General features: G+C 41.4%; 1 protein-coding gene across 49 annotated transcripts in view; it reads right to left on the minus strand.

Annotated features, from left to right (window-relative positions):
* rims2a (regulating synaptic membrane exocytosis 2a) overlaps window positions 1–24,180 on the minus strand; it is a 156,239-nt gene that overhangs the window by 80,346 nt on the left and 51,713 nt on the right. The window lies entirely within an intron of this gene.

The following is a 24,180-nucleotide window of genomic DNA, read 5'->3' on the forward strand; positions in this document are numbered from 1 at the left end:
ACCTTTCTCTCCTCTTCCAATCCACTCACAGCTACTCCAATGATAGACACATTTTGAAGATGTTACATGAATCGAGATTAAGTGAAATGAAATAGACAAATGGGCTTCCATCCCCATATCCATTTGTCCAGAGGTTATATTGATATCCATTTAAAACCAAAGAAATGCCACAAGCACAAAGATCAATAACTGAAAGGCAATAAGAAGTGATGGACTCTTCATGATGTTGCCAGTTTCATGCTCTTAGCTGCATGTGTAGGCACCTCGACACATGTACATACTGACGCATACTCATTCACTCTCTCACCACAATACCCTTATTCAGCATTTCATGGCCATTAGCTCAAGGTTTAACATTCTTTTGTTGTCGTAAAAACTAAGCTATCATGATGAGGCTGCTGCTCTCTAATTCTGGGCTGAAAATGATCCCCGAGGCAAAGAAACCTACAGTTGTTTAGAATTAAATGTAAATGTTACAACAAGAAAAATGGATTGATTGTACTGCACAACCAACTATACATGAAAGCTGCTTTCCATCATGTTTTATAATGCCTGAGTCAAGAGATATACCACCTGCCAATGACAATTATCTGAAAGAAACATAGTGTGCACAACACAGCATTACATGATTTAAATGTTCACAAATTCATACCATCTTTATCAACAGCAACTCAAACACAATGCATTATCATACATTTTCATCCAAATTACATAAAGCAGTCTAAATTGTACTATATAACCAGCCTTACTGAGAGTAATAGTCAGATCCTTAGATGTAGATCGGTTCAGATCTCTGCCTGGCTGCTCCATGCAAACACATGCCCTTCTGTCTACACACCTTTCACCAAGCGGTACAGTCCAATCCAAACTACCTTGCAACAGAGCTGGCTTTCAGCCTACGAGCAGGCGCTTGTTGTTTTTCCAGTCCTCCACCAGCACTAAAATTGTCCTTGTTTTATTTCTAGAGAGCTTTGGATGATCTTCACACAGCAGCAGTAACTGTAGTCTTGCAGCAGTGCTCGGACTGAGCGTGTGACACCAGCTCTGTCTGCTCTGCCTCTGCTGCTACTGAAGGAACATGTTAAATAAGAAAGCCAAAAGCAATCAAGGTGAAAATGCAACGCTGCCCCCATGGGGATTGTGCCACCTCTACTTTGCGGATAATGGAGAGAAGTCAAATGAGAACAAATGAGTAGTACTGTGTTGCAGATCTCTCCGCTTAGAGGGAATCTGGCCCACTAATGACAACAATACATCCTGGAATGGTCTCTATTGAAATTAAATAACCAGAAAGAAACCAAGAGCAGAAGAGGAACCAGCTGAATGTGTGTGTCTCAACAAAGAGCAATCAGAGAAGAAGAGATCGAAGAAGGAAAAATGCCTCAAACGGTCCATTTACAGATGCAACGTCACTTGCCTTTCCAAGACTTACTCAGCCAGTCACTGTGTATATGCCCCTTGAAGTAAAACAAACACATCCAAGTCCCCTATTCCCTCGTACAATCAAACTGGGTTAAAATCCCGCAGCAACCCGACAGTTTAGATGCAATTCCTAATATCCAAATGATATTTTAGCATCAGCATGACCTGCTTTGTTTTTGATGGCCTGCTGCGCCCACAGTGCACTGTCACACTGCTGGATGTAGATGGATGGCACAGTTTATGACCCTGCTGAAAAGCCTTCTGGGGGCTTGAAAGAGAGCTGACTTTCGAGTTTAATACCATCATCATGTGATCGCTACGATTGGCTGAAGGTAGAGCAGCGACCCCATCCAACCCATCACTGTGCTCAGTCCTTTGCCTAGGAAAGGATTACATTCCTTGGTTGATTACTGGCTGACATCTATCACCAATCGCAAACAGAGCAGGTCTCACCTAATCTCATTCAGTCTGAGGTTTTATGATCTTTAAACTGAACAAAATACATGGTTTATGTATTTTATTTTTTTTTATCCACCGGGTGGATTTTCAAGCATCAAATCAAATACACAGGAGGGGGAGATAAAGAGAGGGATAGAGAGGGAGATAGAGATTTTTCTTTCCCCCATAATTTCTGTGCATTACAAAACGGATCAAAGACTTTTTTCCTGGTTCTGCACCATGATGACGTGGCTTGTTTTCAGTGACCTGGTTTGATAAGTCTACACGGTGCATGTGTGTGGGTGTAGGGGTGTGTATATTACAGCTGACTGTATCTGGGTGCTGTCAAAGTCTCAAATCTCTTCACTCTTCTGCCTCACCACTTTTCACATTTGTCACTGTTTCTCCAAACACTTTCACTCCTTCGCTCCTTCCTCCTCACCTCAGCCCTCCCATGAGACGGCTCTGGGCAGGACCACTGATATACTACGAAAGTATGCTCTGTTTTTGATGGCAGTAGTGACAGCTGACTGACAGGAATATGGGATCTAGGGGGGCAGGTGGGTGATAGGCTGTTGTCGCAGCAATTCCCAGGACAGAGGTTCAGGGGAGGGGAAAAGGTAAAGGACCTTTAGAGGGTGCTTTATCAGCACAGAGTTGGGGATGGGGCCCGGCTGCAGAACTCTAAGTAGCTTTGAGTGGACTATGCATTTGAATGTCACTCTCAGAGACAAGAGGACAACTTCAGACCATCAGTTACTCTGAGTGGCTCTGAATGTCAAAATACAGTATGCAGTGCTGTATTTTGCATTTTCATATTTTTAATCACTGCCTTTCAGATAAATAACATACACTGTACCAGAATATATCACCTTCACCCTATCTGGTATCGCTCTGACTTGGCAAGCTAAAATAAGATGAAATCTAAGCATTTAAAAAAGTGAGAAGTCAAACAGGTCTTGTTCTGTGCGGGAATAAAATCACCCAATGTTGCTGTTAAGTGGTGTTCCCACTTCACTCCTCAAGTACACTCAGTCCCGTGAATATTTTGTTCTGTATTTTCAATCCTGCACACCAGCTCTACTTAAGAGCTCACACTTGATGCTGACACTGTTCAGGTACATCTGCCTCTACTGCTTCAAGAAGCATGGCAAAGATGTAGATGGAACAAGGCCGCACAAGTAAAAAAGGACTATTAATGTGTAGGAGAGCATTAAATCTATGCTCCTGTCATACTACAGTGTGTAAAATGCACTAAGCCACAAGCCTTGTCATGTCATGTCATCTTGTCTTATTTGCTTATAGCCATTATATCAATGTTTGACATATGTAATTATGTCAATATTACAATTCTACACGTACCGCTGACCTCATTGACACATAGTCATATGCATTTTGGGGCAGGTCCAAGCAACCAAGAGGCAACACAGAGTGAGTGAATGGCATGGGCTAAAACAAGGTGGCAGATTGAGAAGCGCTCTAGCCAGACATTTGTGGAGGTCTAAAAGCATCTGTCTCTGATCCACGTCAGTGAAACACCAACTGATCTGTATGGATGAGGAAACAACATGAATGACCGGCCATAATGATCAATCTATCACGTGAGTCATGTGTTTGTGCTAGTTTAAAGATAGTTGTTGCTACCTAGCTTAACTGTATTCTTCAGCATCCCAGATAAAATGCATATTCACTCACAACTGCTTTAGTAGTGTAGTTATGATGACACTGTTTGTCCTCCTCTTGCATTTTGAACTAACACCACCCTGAGAAGGACCAACATAATTTGTATATAGCATGGGAAAAACAAAATGGATTGTAATGAGATTTATGATCTGGCAAAAGGCAAGCTAATTCTAAGCCACCTTTTAAAATGTCACAAGGTAAAGAAAATGTGAATTAGGCACATTTTCTACAGTAACTAAATAAGGCTACGCACAGCATAGCTGTGTCTGAAGATGGCAATATAGGCTATGCTGTGCATGGCAGTAATAAACAGAGTAAAAGACGTAGAGGTCAGAAACAAAATCAGTTCCCTGCCAACTGCCAGTTGTCCTTAAAGATGAAGAACAAGAAGAAGTACAAGAAGTTGCCTTAGCCATCTAAGAAAGTGAATGTGGAAATTTGACAGGAAATGGGAATCTGATAGGAATACCTGGGAGAATCAGAGACAGCTGACACACTTTCTTCTTATGTATCACTGGCCGGAGATTGAAATCATACCTTGACGGTTACTTGAATTTTTTAAAATCCTCCTAATGCTCTTATCCATGATAACCTAAGGTATTACAACATTATTTCTTGTGACCTTGTGGTCATGAATTGTCTGTTTTAAATAAAAATAACTAAACAATAGGCCATACACAAATACATTCACTGTAACGGATGTTACTTCGTCTCCCTGCTCTGTGGAAAGTTTTGTGTGAAGCAGCTGGACAAAAAGTTGTGCAGCCCCCCATCCATCAGTTCAGCTGACAGAGTCTGCAGATCTGTGAGTGTGTTCACTAATTGGCTCAGAGAACACTGACTCTATCCTCCTGTCTAAGAGCAGACCAACCAGTGCCTTATGTGTTCATGTTTATACTCTGTATGGTTAATACATCTTCCGCACTGCACTGCCTGTTAGGTCTCCTTTTAAAGAAGAGGCACCGCGAGCACTCTATGTAGGCCAAGCCCCAACAGAATATGCCATTAAGATTAGCTCTAAGTCAGGCCTGTTACGCCGCTGCTTGTTTCTCCCCTCCCAACAGAGAAAGGTTAAAGAAGCAGGGCATGTGTACATTTTTCTCTCATATTGTCAAGATCAAAGATGCTCACAAAAAAATACTCACAAAAGTTGGAATTTAATAAAGCAAACACCTCTGTGGAGCAGACAAACAGCCAGACAGTTCACTCGGCAAATTTGGAACAGCCCAGGATTTCTGTCTGGAATTATGCTTATTGACTTCAGCTTGAGTTGAGTTGAAGGAAAACTGCTGCAGGGTGAGGCAGTGGTGTCCCCTAGAGGGCCTGAAAGTAATCAACACCATAGCGCTGCTGGGTAATTAACATTTTTTACCAAGTCATTTTTTACCAAGTATTCGTACCTACAAGAAGATCCGTGACCAGACTTCACTGCTACATCACCACATTAAAGACAGCGTCATCCTAGGAATCTAAAGAAACCACACAGCACCCTGTGTGCAACACATGGGAAACAAGAACCAGCTTTTGACTGGCTTTACTCATCTATGTATCATTTATTGTGGTGAGAGTATAAAGGTGTTACTAATGAAATAACTGTGGCTGAATTCAATTTACATGCTTCAGTTTCAGGGTCCTGGTATTATGCATGTTGGCTTATAGTCAAATTGTCATGGCTTACTGGAACAATTGGCTAGAACACAACCATTGTTAATGTAATAAGTAACTCAGTAACATGAGTAACTACAAGTACTGACACACCTGGGAGTGTGCTGCCACCTCACAGCAGTTAAATAAACACTGGAGGCCACCATAAACATATAAAGGGGATTTCAGGGGGTGAAAGATAACATATGTGTTAAGTGTTATCTTTATACTCCAAAATAACACTCATATATAATCCTGACACACACACACACACACACACACACACACACACACACACACACACACAGGTATCATTAAGGCGTCATAAGATGAGTAAACAATAGAGTGCAACTATTCACAGTTTCACACTATCATCCCACATGCACAAACACTTTACAATGACTTTCCAGCTTAGCATGAGGAAATATCCCGGCTTTCCTGTCTGATGCTGTGCTGTAGCATGTTGACTACTCAGTACTTGTCAGTCATTGTTCATTTTCACAAAGTGCTCTGTGTAGAGGACATACTGAGTGTTGTCGAGCTATTCATAATCCCACAAATTCTATTGTAACAAGACACTGGGCTGTATTTCTGCACTGGAGAAACAATGTCTTAAGAACCATGGTTTCCCCATCTCTTTCACTCTCTGACATGGAGGAAATTGAACAGACACACTCTGTATCTATCTCTCTTTCTCTCACACCCTCTCTTTCCACACATGAGTTTCTTCTTGGTACTGCTAAGTATGCATTTTTCATTCCAGTGAGCAAGCTGCATTTGAAATCAAAGGCAGTGATGCTGTGTGACTGTCTGGCTACACAGAAAGTGGGGAGGTAATGAAAAAAGCTGAGGGGTGAGTCAGAGGATGCTTTAATAATCCTTGCTGCCCAAAATAACATCTCTTGGGCTGGACGGACTGAAGGCTCTCTTGGGAAACCAGCGGCGGTCCAGGCCGGCCTGAACTTGTAACGTCGGTCGCTCCATTTACCCCCTCATACACTTTCCCCTCTCTTTCTTTTTTCACCTGACTCCTCTGAGTCTATTATTGTCAACAGATAAGACTGCAGCAGCACGGCACGACGCGGCACACAGCCAAGCCCTCCCTGTGCTGAATATACGACAGCACTAAGCAGGGTGGAGGGGTGTGTGCATGCGGGATAGACAAGCTGCAGCAAGTGTGATCCAGTCAGTGGGAGGAAGGAGTGTGAGGTCTTCTTACAGGTGAGCAAAGTGTCTTTGGTTATTGTCACTGCTGACAAATGGTGATGGGGTCCAGGCTAAATAACTCTTCATGTTGGGTTCAAGGTTGGGCCTCCATTGTCCTATATAACACCTCTCCCTAGCTTTTACCACAGTTTTCTGACCCATGCGAACAAATGAAGGGAGAAAAGAATCTGTCATCTAGTGTTACCCATGTCAATCTAATATTTCTGCACAAATCCCCCAGTCTCATTTGACGTTCAAAAATTTCACTTGATCCTGCTCCTGCTTAGAGGATCTTTTAGATAAAGAAGCTACTGTAGGCTCCTCAAATTTGATCTACAGTTATATCAAGATACTAAGTAAAACTTAGCAGCCCACTTTAATGTCATCAAAAAGAAAACCATTATATTGAATAAATGAAAATAATTTATCCTCTGTGCAGTGGCTTAAAACACACACAATCCCACACACTTGGTTTCAGACTCTACTCTAGATTGCCATGCTTGGTTAGCATGTTAACATTTACCACGTGAGCATTAAGGATGTATTATTTAGATCTTGATGGAGCAGCGCCACTCAGAATTGCATCCAGTCTTCAGGTCATTCACGATATTGCAGCGAAAAACTCCCCTACTGTGACATCATCACAATGTAATGTCTATAGGCCATCAGAAGAAACACTTTTCCCCATATTGAGTGGGCAGCATACTCAGGAAGAAAACCCAGAAACTAGAAATTTTACGGTATATGTGCCAGGTGACCAATTCTCATTGGACTGAATGAGAACCATCTTATATCTACTTCTATAATACATCTAACATCTATGGTAGGCATGCTTAAAATGACACCAACCTCATGTTAGCAAGCAATATCAGCATTAATCTCGATGTATAGCCAATCAAATAAATGGATGTTTTGCCCTGCTATGGCATTACTTGAAAGTCACAGGATAAGATATATTCTATCATCAGTTATACTGATAACTCACTCTGGATAAGTGTTTGACCAACAGACAATCGCTTTAGCGTAGTATAATCCAAGAACTTTACCTAATTTTTCATCTCGAACATGTGGAGCTGACACCCCTTCTACACACTAGTGAATTACATTCAATTTAAGCACTCATGTTGTGCTTGGAAGCAAAAGTAAGTGCCTATAGTTACTAAAATGAGTAGCCCTGATACCTAGATTGAGAGAAAGAAAGCCTGTTGAAAAAGTCACATTCAAAAATCTGTAGAGAAACGTCCCACACATGGCTTGGTCACTTCCAAAATGTAATCACTCTGCACTGCTTGAGTTTGGCCAGAGAAAAAGAGTTAATTTCTGAAGAAAATAACCCTAGAGATTAGGGTCCATTCATGCTCAAATCGTTTCTGGGCACACTACAAACACAGAGTGGATTGGAGAGTTACAAGCTGGACAATACTAAAATGCCATCAGCAAACGCTAAATACCCGAAAATACTGCAAGTCCAATAGAACTCAGGCTGACTTTGTGAATGTGGTTTACTAGTGCTACGTGAACAATGAGGCATAGTGCTGATAAAACTGTAACTGTGGCAAGCTTAAGTATTTTATGAGAATGCTCACACTCAGTGGCAGAGGAAACACTGAATTTTAAGTACTGCAATTACACAATGAAGAGAAAACACAAGGAACACATGAGGGAGCCCACTTGACTGCAGCATTTCCATTTAAATGTGCTGTTGTTCCACAGCAGTACACACTGCATATTGCCTCTGGCAATCCAGCACAGTTCATGATCAGCGGCACAGCAGCTATTTTTAGCACATCATTCACAAATGAATAATAATAATGCAAGAGATTACTGTAGTAAAAGTGTGTGGTGAGGGGCACGTCACACCAATTCAAATCAGGTTCAAGATCAGGACTTCCACCCTCTGCAAATTATTCGATGTAAAATGTCATTGTTTTTAATATGTACAGATGTGGGATCACATGTAATTTCCACAGTGCTTCACTCCTACTGTTTCTTTCTCTGCTACCAACTGGTGGTCTCTTTGGATGTGGCTTGTCACAAACCATGACAAGGGAAAGGAGGCGTGAGCATTCTGAAATTACGTCCATAGAGAAGGAAAGCCGCTGCAGCCAAGATACCCCAAATCATCTCTGCGGCTCAGCCCTGGGCATGATCAAATAAAAATGTATGCCACTTACAGTATCCCTCACTGATTACACAGCTGACAAAATCTGATATGCACTGACTGCAAGGTAACAGCAACATACAGTGGGCCAACTTTGAAAATATCTACAGTGATTTATCTTTATCAGGCATGCAGATTTAACCACTGTTGAATTCCCACTCTGTGCTAAATGGCTTACTGTAAAAAAAAAAACACTCCTTAATGGTCTCATTTGGAAGATCAAAGTTTGCTCTCTTTTTAATTGAGTAACAAATGGCAGAATTTAAGCAGCAAAATGTACAAAACATTTGTTTTAGGCAGTGACTGAGACACACAACCACACAGGTTTTGTCCTGCAGTGTGCCAAATTAGGCACATCATGTATGAGAAAGTGCAAAGCAGAATGTAGAATGGGTTCCACTGGAGCAACCATATTAGATGATCTAATTTTCTTGATGCTGATCTGGGACTAGTTAAAACTAGCAAAACATGTGGAAAGATTTCCTCATCAGTTTTGAAAATGCTATTCATTTCAGTGCATTTTCAAATTAATAACCTACCCCCACCCCATCTTCTCCATTCCAGTTTCATTGCCCTTCCCCTAAAGTCTCTCTTAAGTTGAATTCAAACAGATTGGCTGCTGGAAGGCTTGCCTGGAGGCAGACAGGGAGCTGTGCATAATGGGAAGACGGTGCCTTCTGAGCTCATTTCTGAAACACTTTCCTTGTCTAAGGGATGTCACCACACACACACACACACACTCATATCAAGATCAAGGAAACATTGTGAAGCTCTGCTAAAGGGTGGAAGGGCTGAAGAATTTGGAAAAGCCAACAAGGAAAGACCATAGCCATAGCCATAGTTATGCTGAGAAGGTGCCATTGTTTCTGGGACTGCATGGTACATTTTTGTCTGACATAAACATAGACATGACCGCTGTCCCTCCGCCCTCTGGCTAGACACGAGGGGGTGAAACGTTGACACTCCACCCCCCTCTCTCCCCGGAGGAGAGTGCTACCCACGGGCGCACGGTGCAGCGGCCAGGATGAGACCGGCTGCGCTGGGAGTGTACAGTCTCCGAAAGAGAGTCAGACATCGGCTTCCCGGCTTCGCAGCTCTGACGGTGTTTCCGCGACGCATCACCCTCAGACCCTCGAGTGAGGTCACAGGTGAGGCACTTCCAGCTGCTGGAGACGGGGACCGAGAGGCGTCAGGCGAGGGACAGCGGGTGGTCGGGGTCCGCTGCTTGCCAGAATCGATTCAGAGGATTTTATGAATTGATATTGGGAAAAATATGATGCAATGCATTGATGAATCAATATTTTTACCCACCCCTAGTAGATACATGTCTGAAATATTAAAATAGACTCCAATTACTTTTTAACAAGTTTTAGTACATAATGAAATTTCACAAACGGTACCTTTTCATGCTAAGGACCATTTTAATTCTTACATTTTTAGAGCTCCACTGTTGCTTTATCCCCCCCAAAAAACACAACCACACTAATGTAGCATGATGGATTTAGTAAATAGTAAGAGAACTGCATGATGAAAAAATGCATGATTTGTGACAAAGTGGTGCCTTTCCTCTTGGTCTGATAAAAAAAAGCCAGTTACTGTGCCCCTGTGTGCTCAGCAGAAAGACCTTTTCTCCTGCGCTCAATGGCATTGACAAGCCAACGTCTCAATCGATGAACCCACAGTCAGACCTTTGCAGAGTGAGCCCCAGACCAAAGGGCTGTGTGGGTTAATTGTAATTGCATAGGACAGCGTCTGTAACACATGCCCTGAGCCAGGGAGCTGAGCAGCCAGAAGGGCCCTGGTCTGAGCAAATGTTTAATCTGTAATGGTGGTTAACCTCAACCAGGGAAGTGAGGTAATGGTGAACCTCATTTTTGTTACCTGTATTATGTTAAGTCAGCTTATTGCTGAACTGATGTATATTATGTATAGACAGGGTCTTTTAATAATGTTTCATATATATGTTGACTTGGTCCTTGGTTTACATTTTTATTTACCACATTTTTATGTACCACTGCTCCAAAATCCAAAACAGCCTTCAAATTTATCGTGTACAAATGAGAGCAGAAGAGTGGTAAAGCAGACAAGGCCAGAGGAATGCTACACAATTATGACATATGAATAAATGGACGGGAGCCCTGCTTGTGAAAAATGAAAAATCTTCAAAGTCAGTTTCTTTCCTCTTCCTAGCCACCCCTGGAGATCAGATCAACTACTATCCTAAAACCTAATGAACTAGTAAACACTGGAAATTAAATGAATATTACATGGGGTTTCACTAATGCCAGCCAGCAGACTCCAAAAATAATGAAGGCGAGAAGTGAAGGCAGTAGGAGACAGTTGCTGAAGCTTCTTCTTCTCTGTGTTTACTCAGCATCTGCCTGCCAGAGAAGGATGCTTTTGATCACTCCTCAGCTGGGTTCTCCTCTCTGCTGCGTGGCAGGAGTAGCCCAGAGAGGCCGCTGAGCACCGCCAGGGCCGGCTCATTTGCAACACAAATGAACTGAGCTAATTGTACACGTGCAGGGAGACGGGGGGGGAACTGCACACGGTGCAATGTTTGCAAAATATGGAAATAATTAATCTCATTGAGCTTGTGAAATACCATCAGTGTTGCAAAAGAGGATTTGAGCACGGGCTAGGGATGAGGCAGATGATTATAGCAATGGGCTGGGTAGACGCAGATGTTTAGATTAAGCTTTTTCATTATTGCTTTATCACACAGCTTCTTCAAGTGTATTTTTGGTAATTGAATAAATTGGAGCATGAAATAGATTTGGATTTGGAGCACAGCAACAGGATTATGTGTAAAGCAGTCTCTTACCCATTCATTAAACAATGCATGCAGATATCATGGTATCTGGTCAACTGTGCATTGGGTATGGGCAGTGGAAATAGTAATAACAGAATCATTAAATTACTAAAACAGATTCCCAGAGCATAATATCTGTACATTTCTACCTAAAATATTCTAAATACTTATTAATGGTGTGTTTTAATAGATTCCATATGTTGAAGTGGAGATTCAAATGGCTTCTTTGATTATAAAGCAGGTCATTGCTAGCTTTTGAATACTGTGAAAACAGTGTTTCCCAAGTGATTTTATGAGCAAATAGTGGGTGGACCTCAGACCTTCTCAGGATGTCATGCACCCCTAAAAGAAAATATTGTTCATCCAATATTAAAAGTCAAATCCATGGTGTGGAAAAATTAAGAGCCTATTGAATAAATAACATGATGATTAATCAGAAATTGTGGAAAATACCCCTGAGCTTTGGCTCTGCTGCTTGGTGATTAGCCAGTCATCCCAATTTACCATGCTATACAGGTTGGCTAAACAATGATAACACTAGCCTATAAGCTATAGTCAAGAGTCAATATCAAGTTATTGCTTTCAATCTTGTATATGTCCAGTGTTGTCACTAAACCTTGACTAGATTATCAATGTCTTGTTTTAAAATCATGTGCGCCTACACCTGAGCACCATCTTAACTTTACTGTCTGGTCTGTCTGGTTGTTGTTTTGCTGGTTTCCTCTCATATGTGTGCAAATGCACACCTGTACATGCACAACTTGGTTACCTTGTCTTGGAGGCAGTTCATAAACAACGTAATAAATAACACAAGTTGTATTTAAGTCTAACGTTTGTCATGCACAAAATCATATAAGATGGCAGTAGAGATGGCTGACAAATAAAAGACCTAGGAATAAACTGCCCAGCTAAGTTAACAAGACAGACAGCCAGACTAGAAAGAGGCAACAAGCTAGCACATCAACTCAAAGTTACAGTTATTTGAAACTGCAAGTTTACTTGATAGCTGTTCACGTAAGCCTTTCTCATGGTGTTTGTTTCTTTTCATGACCAAAGGATAGGTTCACCTCTTTTAACTTGTAAACATTGACATGGCACTCTGACAAAAGGAGGAAGCGGTACTCACAGGGCCTCGGACCAGGGTGTGTGTGAGAAAGAGAGAGCGAGAGAGTGTGTGCACGTACAATAGAGGAGTGAAAGTTGCTTTGCTGAAGCAACTGTGCGAGAGATGTGGTTCGAGAGATTAGAGATCTTCAGCACACTTATGAGAAATTAAAAAATATTTTCAGATCATTATGAGAATTTGGCGGCCACCAGAGTCTAGTTAAATAATGGGAAACACTTGTGAAAGCATCCACGGAGATAAATCACAGAGCCTGCATTCAGAAACTGTGCCTTCAAAGAGCCAGCGAGACTTCCATAAGGTTGTGATGTCACAACGATTTAGTCTGCACCCTCAGCAGCGCCACACAGTACAGCCAAGGTTGCATTAACACCAGCAGAGCTGTTGCAGAAACAAGGTAGATGGTGCCTTCTCAGCCCTGTGAGAGTTGACCAATCAGAGTGGACCGGGCTTTTCAGGAGGAGGCCTTAAAGTGACAGACACTAAAACAGGCATTCAGACGGAGGGTGAATAGAGGTGCTGCAGTAACGGACAGTATGAAAAAAATAATGTGCTTTTAGAAGATTAAACATTTGTTAGACACCAAAAATCAAAGTATGAACCTGAATATGAGCATAATATGAGACCTTTAATGTGAAGGGGGGGGCACTGCTGAGCCTTAATGCAGTAGGACGTGAGTTTGGAAGCTCCTGCCGATTTTGATTAAAATTGTAACTCACTTTTTGGTCACATATTCAGTCCTGTCTCACTCCGCAGTACTTTTTGTTGGGACGTTTATCTCCGGACTGCGTAACATGTCTGAAAAGAACTCTAAAGCTCATAATACTATTCAGACACAACTGAGACCTGGTCCACAAACTGCGACCACATCCTTGAGTGAGCCGTCGGCTCCTACAGATGCCGCCTCGACGCATGCTAACCCTGACACCGCTGCCCTCAAGCTCGAGTTGCTGGCCTCACTGAGGCAAGATATTGCTGATATTTTTAAAAAAGAAACTCCAGGATACTCTCAGGGATGCTTTGTGTACTATCAAGCTCAACCTGCAAGCTTTGAAGACACAGCCAGCGAATGATAAAGCTGCAACTGATGTAAACATGACCAAGCCAAAAGGTACTGTCAGAGAGGTGGAGCACGCACTTACCGAGTGCAGCGATGACAACGCTGAGATGAAAACTACTATCAAGTGCCTCACAGCTAATGTAGCCAAGCTGGAAAATAAATGCTTTGACAGATTAAAGTCAGAGACCTGACCATCTCAGTCTTCCCTGACTACATTGCCAAGATAGCTCAGGCTCGGGCTGCATTCATTGAGATCAGGTGCCAACTTCATGGCATTGACAGTGCACGGTATGGTCTGTTTCATCCAGCACGACTTCACATCACATTCAACAGTGTTGAGAAGGACTTTGTTTCAGTGGAGGAAACCAGCATCTATGTCAAGCCTTGATTGGTGAGCTCCAATAGCTTTTCAGATCTGTAATCTATTATCGCTTAGAGTTTGTGAACTCACTAGCCTTAATTCTCTACCTGTGCAGTATTAGGTGGTTTTCTAGTTTGTGGCACTTACTAGGTTAGTGTCTATGGTTTGTTTATAGCAGGCAACTTTTTTCCCTCAATCTTACTGGATACTGTTATATAACAAGGCTATACCATATTTTGTGTTTTTGCACCTATGATCAGATCAGCACTACATTTTATGCTCTCTGCATTTATTTTTACAGGACTTAGGGCCTACTGTTATTTATTAATATGTATTTTCACATGCTTTACTGTATCCACCTGATCTATGTGGAAATTTGATTTGTGTTACTAAGGCAGTCATCTGTGTTGATTTGTGGCAAAGTTCACCTTTAGATGAAACAATATTTTGTCATGTGAGTTTTTTCAATATAACGAGTTTATCATTGTGTGCATTCTGTTAAACAGTGCTGAAATCAGCAGGAGGTTTTCTTTTCCTCTTTTTCTCTCTTAGTTTTGTTTGTTCTGCGTAGTCTTCCGCTTCTTGAATACTCACCTCCTGATCCTTGGAGGGGATCTAAATTGTGTTTTTGACCCAATCTGGGATCAGTCTAATCCTTGTAATCTGACTCAATCTGCTATGTCTAAACCATTCTCTGATTTTATGAAAGAGAATGGTCTTATTGATCCATGGAGATCTCGTAACCCCACCATTAAAAACATTTCTTTCTTCTCCCAGTTGCACCATTTATATTCTAGGATTGATTATTTTTTATTGATAGTAGTCTTAATTCATGTGTAAATTCTTCTGACTATTTAGGTATTGTAATATCTGACCATTCAACTTTATTATTAGATATTCAACTTTCTACCTATAAACATAACCAACCGCTTTGGAGATTTAACACTCTTGTTTTGGCAGACAAAGAATTTGGTGAACTCATTTCAAATTCTAATGATGAGTTCTTGTCTTTCAATCAAAATGACTCCTCTTCATATTAATTGCTATGGGAGACTTGAACTTACATCTGCGATTAGTAACCTTGATCAAAGCTGTGCACTGAACCCTTCTCCAGAATTCGATCACATTTCAACTAAAAAAGGCAGAGCGCTTGTAACTACACAATCATGGCTCATATTATGAACATGGTGACAAGGCAAGTCGTTTACTGGCACATAAGTTACGACAACAGGCCACTTCCCGTTCGATACCTAGTATTAAAAACACTTACGACACTATTACTACAGATCCCTTGGAAATTAATGCTACTTTTAAATCATTTCACTCTTCATTATATAAATCTGAATTTCCGACAGACAACATTAAAATGAAAATAATTTCTTCAGAACCTTTCAAAATCCTGTCATTGATACTAATAATGCCAGGCAGCTGGACCTACCACTCTCTCTTGACGAAGTATCAAATGCAATTAAAGCTATGCAATCTAACACAGCCCCAGGCCCTGACGGGTTTCTGATTTCTCAAAACATTCATTGGTAAATTGGCTACTTTTATCTGTATTCAGTTAAAAAGTGGTTCATTACCACCAACTTTGACACAAGCCACTATTGCTCTCCTTCTCAAAAGTGACGACCCAACCTTCTGTGGTTCCTATCATTATCTCTGCTTAATGCTGACTAGTGCATTGCCTGTAGGAAGTATGTATTTCTATAGAAAAGTGGGAGATTAAAGGAGTACGCCACCCCCAGGTGAAATTGAGTCACTCCCCGCAGTCCCTAGAGGTGGATGAGTGAGCCAAAGCGTTTTTTAGCCGACCCAGCCATTGTCCTAATCTAGAAACGCCACAGTTAGCTTTAGCTTAGCGTAGTCGCTGTAATCCGGAGTGTCCAGCTAGCATGTTGTTGCAAAAGTGAATCAAATAACTCAAGATTTTTTGTAATTATTTCTCGTGACCTATACATTCATATCGAGTACACATATAAATGCAAATTAACATGAAGGGATTTACTAGACCAATTCATATCTGGAACTATTTGCGGCCACAACACAGGCAAAGCACTGCTACCACGCGCAAAGACCTGAAACCTGAGACCAGCACCTGAAAACCCTCAACTTCCGTCAATACACTGACAGCACGCAGCACCACAACTTCCAGTGTTACCTGCATGTAGTTGCAGTAAGAGAAGAAGTTGTTGCAGTTCTCTCGTCCGACTCGCCTTGACTCGTAGCAACGTCCTCTCTTCCCCGATCCAAAGCATGCAACTCCTCTTCAGTGAACTCAGGTTCGAACAGGTAGGGTCTCGGATCTTGGTAGTCAAAGTCATCATCTTCGTCTGTCATGTAATCTTCCATATTCATCGGACTCGAGAAAGCACACCTGTCAGTGTCAGCCTAGAGGCAGAGAACTTAGTAGCCACGCTGGTGTATTGACGGAAGTTGAGGCTTTTCAGGTGCTGAGTGGTGTCTTTGCGCGTGGTAGCAGTGCTTTGCCTGTGCTGTGGCCGCAAATAGTTCCAGATATAAATTGGTCTAGACTAGTAAATCCCTTCGTGTTAATTTGCATTTATATGTGTACTCGATATGAATGTATAGGTCACGAGAGATAATTACAAAAAATCTTGAGTTATTTGATTCACTTTTGCAACGACATGCTAGCTGGACACTCCGGATTACAGCGACTACGCTAAGCTAAAGCTAACCGCGGCGTTTCTAGATTAGGACAATGGCTGGGTCGGCTAAAAAACGCTTTGGCTCACTCATCCAACTCTAGGGACTGCGGGGAGTGACTCAATTTCACCTAGGGGTGGCGCACTCCTTTAAGTAACTTTTTCATGGATGGCAAAATGAGGTTATGTTTGAAGGTGGGACGTCAGGGATATAATTTGCCGTTTTTGACTACTTTTGATTTTACCATTATATTTCACCGTATAAACTATTTACCTTGCCTTGTTTGGTGTCATTATTTTCAGCACAACCTCACATGTATGACTGTACAGTTATTTTTTTCATTTTGACATACTGTATTAACACAATGGACTTAAAATCACAAAGAAACATAAAATCTGAGGAAAAAGTTCGTTTTTTTACTGTGAAAACCACAAATATGTTTAATGAACCATTTTTATTACTTATAACGCAAATAAAAATAGTTTTTTGCTAAATTTGTGCATGAGTTTTTGAAATTTATGAAGTTATATGTAACTATTTACATTTAAATGCAGGCAATGCCTCAGGCTCAGGCCTCCCTCACCTCTCCTGCCTGCTTAACATTCAGCCATCTCCTCATTGTTTTGAATCACAAAACAAAAAAACAACTACACTACACACTAAACACACTACATCAAACACTACATAACACACTTACTGTACACTCCAAACACGCTATATGTCACAAATCTCTCAAAACTCGCTATTTATCTCTGTCTCTCTCACCATCACTGCTGCCGTCACTCTTCCGCCACTGTCCCTCCCACAACTTCCCCTGTTCCTCAGCAACCAAATCACGTGTTTTGCCATATAATTTTGTGATTGGTTGGTGTGGTGCCTTTTTCCACCAATAGGTATGTGTTGTCTTGCTTGCAAACACTTCCTGCTTGCGAACACTTTCATGACAAAAGCCCGTTTTTATAGTTTCTTCCTGCACCAGACACAAAGCAAACATGACAGCAACGTTCGCGAAAAAGCTTGGTGGACATTATTTATGGTAAGTCTGGTTTTGGACATGCCGGCACGTCCGTCAAGTCAGGAGGTGGGGCGTGGCGGTGGGCTAGCAGCTAGCAGCTAGCTACACACAAACATCCACAAATTCCGATTCCAGTTTGTTGTCCTCGCATATCCGGATCTCCTCAGACCCAAACAGACTCGGTCCAGACTTGTTTCATTAATCCACAACAGTCAGTTTAGATGCACAGAACAGGACCAAACCACCGGCAAAATCCTGGTCCAGCTCGCGCCGCTGCAGGTATAAATCCACTTGTTTCTTGGTATGTCGTGGGGGTGGTCGCTGCAGTGATTGGTTCTCTTGCGCACGTGACTATGGTGGCTATGGTTGACAATGCTATCTGAATTGTTAAATCATTATGAAATTACGAACGGTATCATTGTAGTCCAAACAAATCCGATGTTGCACACCCTTAACCAAGCAGCAGCCATGTTGAAAACATCAGATCAGTCTGATCCTGATCTGCAGCGATATTTGAGGCACACAGACACACACAAAGACAGACAGACAGAGATTCCTTGCTTTTATAGAGAAATGTAAAGGTGTTGGCAAAAGTAATTGCATCCTGAATGTGCTTCCTCATATTATATCTGAAGAGAAAAATGGTTTTATAAAGAACGTCAATTGTTCTTTAATACTCGTACAGTTTTCAGTATAATTTACTCAAAACATTCGGCTGAACTTGCTGAACTTGTGATTTCTTCAGATGCTGAAAAGGCATTTGAAAGGGAGTAGTTGTTTGCAATTTTAAAGAAATTTGGATTTGGTGATAAATGTATTTCTTGGATTTGCCTCCTTTGTCACCTTTGGTCTTTGCTATCGCTATCGAGGCTCTGTCTGTTACATTAAGACCTTCCCCCTTATTCAAAGGAATCACCCATAGTGGAATTGAATATAAATTATCGCTGTTTGCGGATGATTTGTTATTGTATACAACCAATCCTACACTTTCTATCCCTGCTGTTTTAAGTATTCTGTAGAACTTCAGCAGCTTTTTAGGTTATAAACTACATTTGGGGCAGCATGTCATCTTCAACAGTCAGATTTACCTTTTCAGTTTAGTCCATTGGGGTTTAATTACTTGAGTATTAACGTGACTCGTTCTTTATCTAGCCTTGCATCTGCTAATTTCACTCCCCTTATCTCAAAGATTACATCCGATATTCAAAGATGGGGTAACCTCACCCTTTCATTGACTGGCAAGATAAATGTTGTTAATAATGAATATTTTAACAAAATTTCTACTTTTATTCCAGTCAATTCCTGTTTTTCTGCCAAAATATTTCTTTGCCTCACTGGATAAGATAATACATTCTTTAATTTGGGGTGGGGAAACACCAAGGGATCGTAAAACTTTACTGCAGAGATGCAGACTTAGTGAAGGACTTGCATTACCTAATTTTCTAACTTACTATTGGGCTACTCACATTAATAAACTATGCTACTGGTTAAAATCTCCTGAATCCTCTTGGTATAAATTGTTCTAAAATAAAATCTTCTATTCCTACTCTACTTTAGTCCTCTTTACCTACAAACCTCTGTCTATACTGATAATGAAGTGGTTCTTAACACACTCGAGATCTGGTATCAGTTTAGATGGGATTTTAAATTTGTAGCTGCAGCTTCCTTGGGTCCTTTAAATAACAACCATTTATTTCCTTCATCACTTTCGGGCTCGACATTTTCAGTGTGGCATGACAAGGGTATTACACAATTCAAATATTTGTATGTAGATGGTGTCTTTGATAGTTCTGCCAATTTGACATCTGGCTACGGCCTCCCTGTTACTCATCTGTTTCGCTATTTTCAGACTTGCAATTTTGTTACAAAGTATTTCCCTAATTTCCCCTTTTTACCTCCAGAACAGTATGGGAAACCATGCTATCATTTACTCCTCATCATAGAGGAATCATCTCAAAGTTGTATGATATTATCTTGGCTTTTTGCAACCACTCAAATATTAAACTTAAATGTACACAGGAAGAGGAACTGGGAATGCTAATACAGGAAGAGTCCTGGGAAGAGGCCATAGAGAGGATACAATCAACCACCTCTTTTGTTCGTCTTGGACTTATCCAACTTAAGGTCTTATACAGGGTGCATTTTCTAGACTGTCTAAACTGTGTGGAAGTGGAAGACAAATGTGATAAACTCCATGGCTCTCCTTGTCACCTTAGCCACCTTTTTTTTTCTTTGTCCCGATCTGTAAAGGTGTCTTACTACCAAGACGTTCTTTATTGTTGCATTGGAAGTCTGCTAAATTTCTTTCTATCTCCCGGTGGCTCAAAGACATCATGTTTTTTTTAAAACTTGAGAAAATTAAATACACGTTGAGAGGATGTACAGTCAAATTTTTCCACAAATGGCAACCCTTTATTTCCTATTTCACTAATTTAAACTACCCGATTGAATGTGTGCCTGTTACAGTTGTACCTTTTGTATTGAATAAATAACCTCTAATATGTGTGTTGGTCATGATGAGCTGAGTGGGGGCGTGGTTGGGGGGTTGTTCATTGTCTATTACACTGTACTCTGTAATTTAATTTAATTATTTTCCTCTACATGCTTATCAGAGTGTTTTTGATTTGCTTTGTGTTGTTTTGTTTTGGGTTTTTTTTTGGGGGGGGGTTATTTTCATTTTTATATGTGTGTACTGTGACTGTGTACATATGCATATATTTTTTAAAAAAGGGAAAAAGGTAAATTGTGTTTCTGTGATTGGAAGTATCGTATTGTATTTTTTCAATAAAAATATTTTGGAAAAAAAGAAACTGACTGTGACAGCACAGTGTTTGTTTAGCTGTGTAATGTGGACTTCACGGCACTAAATAACAGGGATTTACCTAAGAAAGTCCACCTCCTGACCTTCGAAAAGTCTGACCCTATAAGTCTCTTTAATCAATAAATCAAATGTAAATCAAGAATGATAATGCTGTAAAGTACCATTAGGCGGAGAGAGTCTTAGCTTTCAATTAGCAACTCCACTGACCATCAAGGCCAGAGGAGGATTTGTGGAATAATGAATGAATATGTACAGCCATCAAGATCTTACACTGACGGTAATTTACTACAGCACAGGCAGACAAGTTTAACCCCTCTACAAACTGTTAAATGGTTACTGACATTGACAAATAGCATGACACATCAAGGCATATGGTTGAAAGTAAAACACTATCCATGCAGCGTATGCAGTTTCTCTTCCCTCTCTTGGCTATTTAAAAACAAGATGACATCAGACATCTGTTTGGGAGCAGAAGAAAAGAGGCTTTTTGAGAGAAAAAAGACCTCCTAGGGACCCGTCTTCAAACACATGAACATTCTGCCACATGCACTCTCACAAAGAAACACAAGGACACACATACAAAGAAGAGCCGAGTCTCACATTTGTGCCACTCAGCAGCATTCTCTTTGGTCTATCTGTGAGTGTAGAGAGAGAGGAAGAAGTTAAGGACCCGGGGCAGTGTCAGAAGTGGCCTCTGATGTTGAACTGACATGTAGGTTTACTGGGAGGATACTAGTTACTGTAACTCAGTCATTAATGACATGTTAAGGTTTAGGGTCACACACACACAAATCCAGGTGCACACACGCCTATTCAGCCTTCGAGGAAATCAGTCTCGCTTCATGAGCATGAAAAGAGCCCAGATGTCAGCGCTCTGCAAAGGCTGGCCTTTTTGTTGAAAAAGTACTCCATCTTTTCTTTGTTGCTCCATGACCCTTTTTCCACCTTCCTCATCCCGTATCACTGCTGAGGATGGGCTGGCCGGTTTAACATATACATAATGTATCTAACTGGGTGACATTACATGTACCTCTGTGGCCTACCTTTATGTGCTATTGGACAATGCTGTGGCAACATGTAACCAAACCTTAGCACAGGCAATATCAACTCCCTCTCTGAGAAGCAACATTAGCAGCAATGGCAGCAGGCCTGAGGCTGGGGACATTAGCCTGATGCTTATCTGGCTACACACCCCACTGCTAGCTACCGGTTGTTTCTCTCTCCCTCTCTCTGTCTCTTTCATGCTCTCCCACTCTCTGCCTGATACTGAGATATGATTTGGTGAGAGCAGAGGGGAGCAGAGAGGAGTCGAGCATATCGATTCAGCCTCCGCTGCTGTCTCTCTTGCACTATTCATCCCCTTTTCCTCCGCACTGCTATCATTCCAGCTCTCTCCACTTTATCTCTTTCACTCTCTCTCTCTATCCACTTCTTTTCTTTCTCTCTCCAGCGTGCAATCATAATAACCCCTCTCTTAGAAGCCCAGGCAATAAACCAGGGCCTCCCCTCTTCCTGCGCACATCTCCCTTGGCGAGGACAAAACCAATAAAGGGCTGGCTTAATTACAGCTGCTGAGTGCCGCCAACACCCGGGTACAACACCATGGGGCTGAGGGTGGGCTGAGCGTGGGCAAGTTATGACGGATACAGTTAGAGTTTCAGTCTGACTCCCACACCTAAACCCTCAATATGCTACTTTATAGTATTCATGGAGATTAAAAAAAAAAAAGGATGTGATGGGTAGCCTTGAGGCAGGCTAGGGAAATGTGGGTAGGCCCTGCCTTCTGCAAAGCATGTAACTCCTTGTATCTCCAGTGGAAGAGCTCAGTCATCTTGATTTTGCATCTGCATGGCGTTAATGTGTAACCCTGGGAATGTAAAACAGGGCGTTGCTGGAAAACAAAATATGCACTCAATCAACTTAACCTAGATACAGAAAGGTAAAGGAGATAGGTTATTGTTATACAATGTGGTCAATGATATATCAAGGTGGATACACCTTCAAATCAACACAAGTGTCCAGGACTGTGAAGAGCCAGGAGAGGAACTGCTGGGGACCCGTGTCCTTGTCTCTCGTTCTTTCTAGGTCTGCAGTCTGTCTCCTCCTCCTTCTGCCCTTGCTTCTTCCTCCTCCCCCTTTCCTCCTATTTTCCTCCTCTCCTTTCCCCCAGTTCTGTCACATCAACATGAATCTGGGGCTCCGGGGGTTCAGAGTCCCACAAGCTGCAGCCTGCTACGTCTGCCTTGTCTACAGCTCTGTCACCATGGTGACTGATGCCTGGGTGTTCCTGGTACTTTCTGTCTTCCTCTCTCTGCTTTCTTTCCTTGCTTTGTCTCTCCTCTGCACTGCTCTCACCTCACATCCACAATGCTTGTTATCAGTACAATTCAGGGTAACAAGAGGCTCCAAGAGTAGAAATCAAGACTGGAAAGTATGTGTTGTTGGACTGGATGTTGGTGTTCAATGAAGCTACTCAAAGCCTTTAGATGTAAAGTGACCATGTCAATATGTCACTTTGACATTCTTTATAGCATAGTGGAATGGAATATGCAAAACTGATGAAAAAAATCTGATTGTCACTGATACATATGTGTTTCTATTGTACAATGTTTGTTATGCCCTTTTGTTTGTTCTGGTGATATCCAGACCTAAGATGTCTAGAAATGAGTGGTAGCACAGCCTCTTAATATTCCTGATAAACACAGTCAACTATGTATGTATGTATATATTGGCAAGGAGAAAGTATACAACCTAAAACATTGCTATTCCAGTAGATTAGCTGCCTTTAAACATCACAGTAGCTGGTTAGGAAAACTAGTTAGTTTGATTGCTTCTGCACAGCTGTTCTAGCAGAAAATGAAAGGATGACCCCTTGCAACACATATTGCTTCACTAACCCAATCTAGGACAGGCACAGACAAATGCTGTGCTGTTTTAGATGCAATGCTACAAAGCAACTTAAATTTGGTTTTGGTTAAGGACTTCTTCAACTGTTGCTTCCTTCGTCCAACCCATTCACCTCCAGTTCATCATATTCAGTGTCCAAATCTAGCTCACCAGAGTCTACCTCATTTCATCCAGATCTTCAGCCATCATCTACAACCCAACCACCACCAGCATCTAGAATCCATCAGGGGGGTTTCCCACACTGCTTACGGCTTCATCCTTCCTTGTAAAATATGATGGACTTCACAACTGGACTAACCTCCAAAGACTCTTATTCCCATCTGATGTGCACATTGCAATATATATTAATCCAACAAAAATGAAGTATCTCCTGATTGAACTTTTGTTTCTTGTGATAAAACCACTAAGATGCTCAAGGGGTCACAAAATTCACGATAAAAATGTATGTGTGTTAAGTAAAATAATTAACAGCAACTTTGTAAAGGATTGTATCATGTTGAAAACTGCCATGAAGAGTAGTCTGAAATGTGTTGAAATGTCAAAGCAGAAAACAATTACATAGAGAAATGCCATTATAGCAAAATTGTGTCTCCAGACAGAGCAGAGTATATTTGAGAACTTATTCTACAGTATAGCATATCAAAAGTGACTCGCTCCACCTTACTGTCTTTTTACAGCTCATGTAACTTTGCGAGAAAAGACATCCCTTGCTCAATGCCTTCCCTTGTCTTTTTAATCAGGTCCTGCTATCAGCGGGATTAACAGACAGGGAAGATACATCGTCATGTCTATTGATCAAACATTACACCTTATCACTATGGCAACCCCTCGTTGGAGGGGACAAGTGAGGAAATGGGTAC

The sequence above is a fragment of the Acanthopagrus latus genome, chromosome 17, assembly GCF_904848185.1.
Source record: "Acanthopagrus latus isolate v.2019 chromosome 17, fAcaLat1.1, whole genome shotgun sequence".
Taxonomy (NCBI): domain Eukaryota; kingdom Metazoa; phylum Chordata; class Actinopteri; order Spariformes; family Sparidae; genus Acanthopagrus; species Acanthopagrus latus.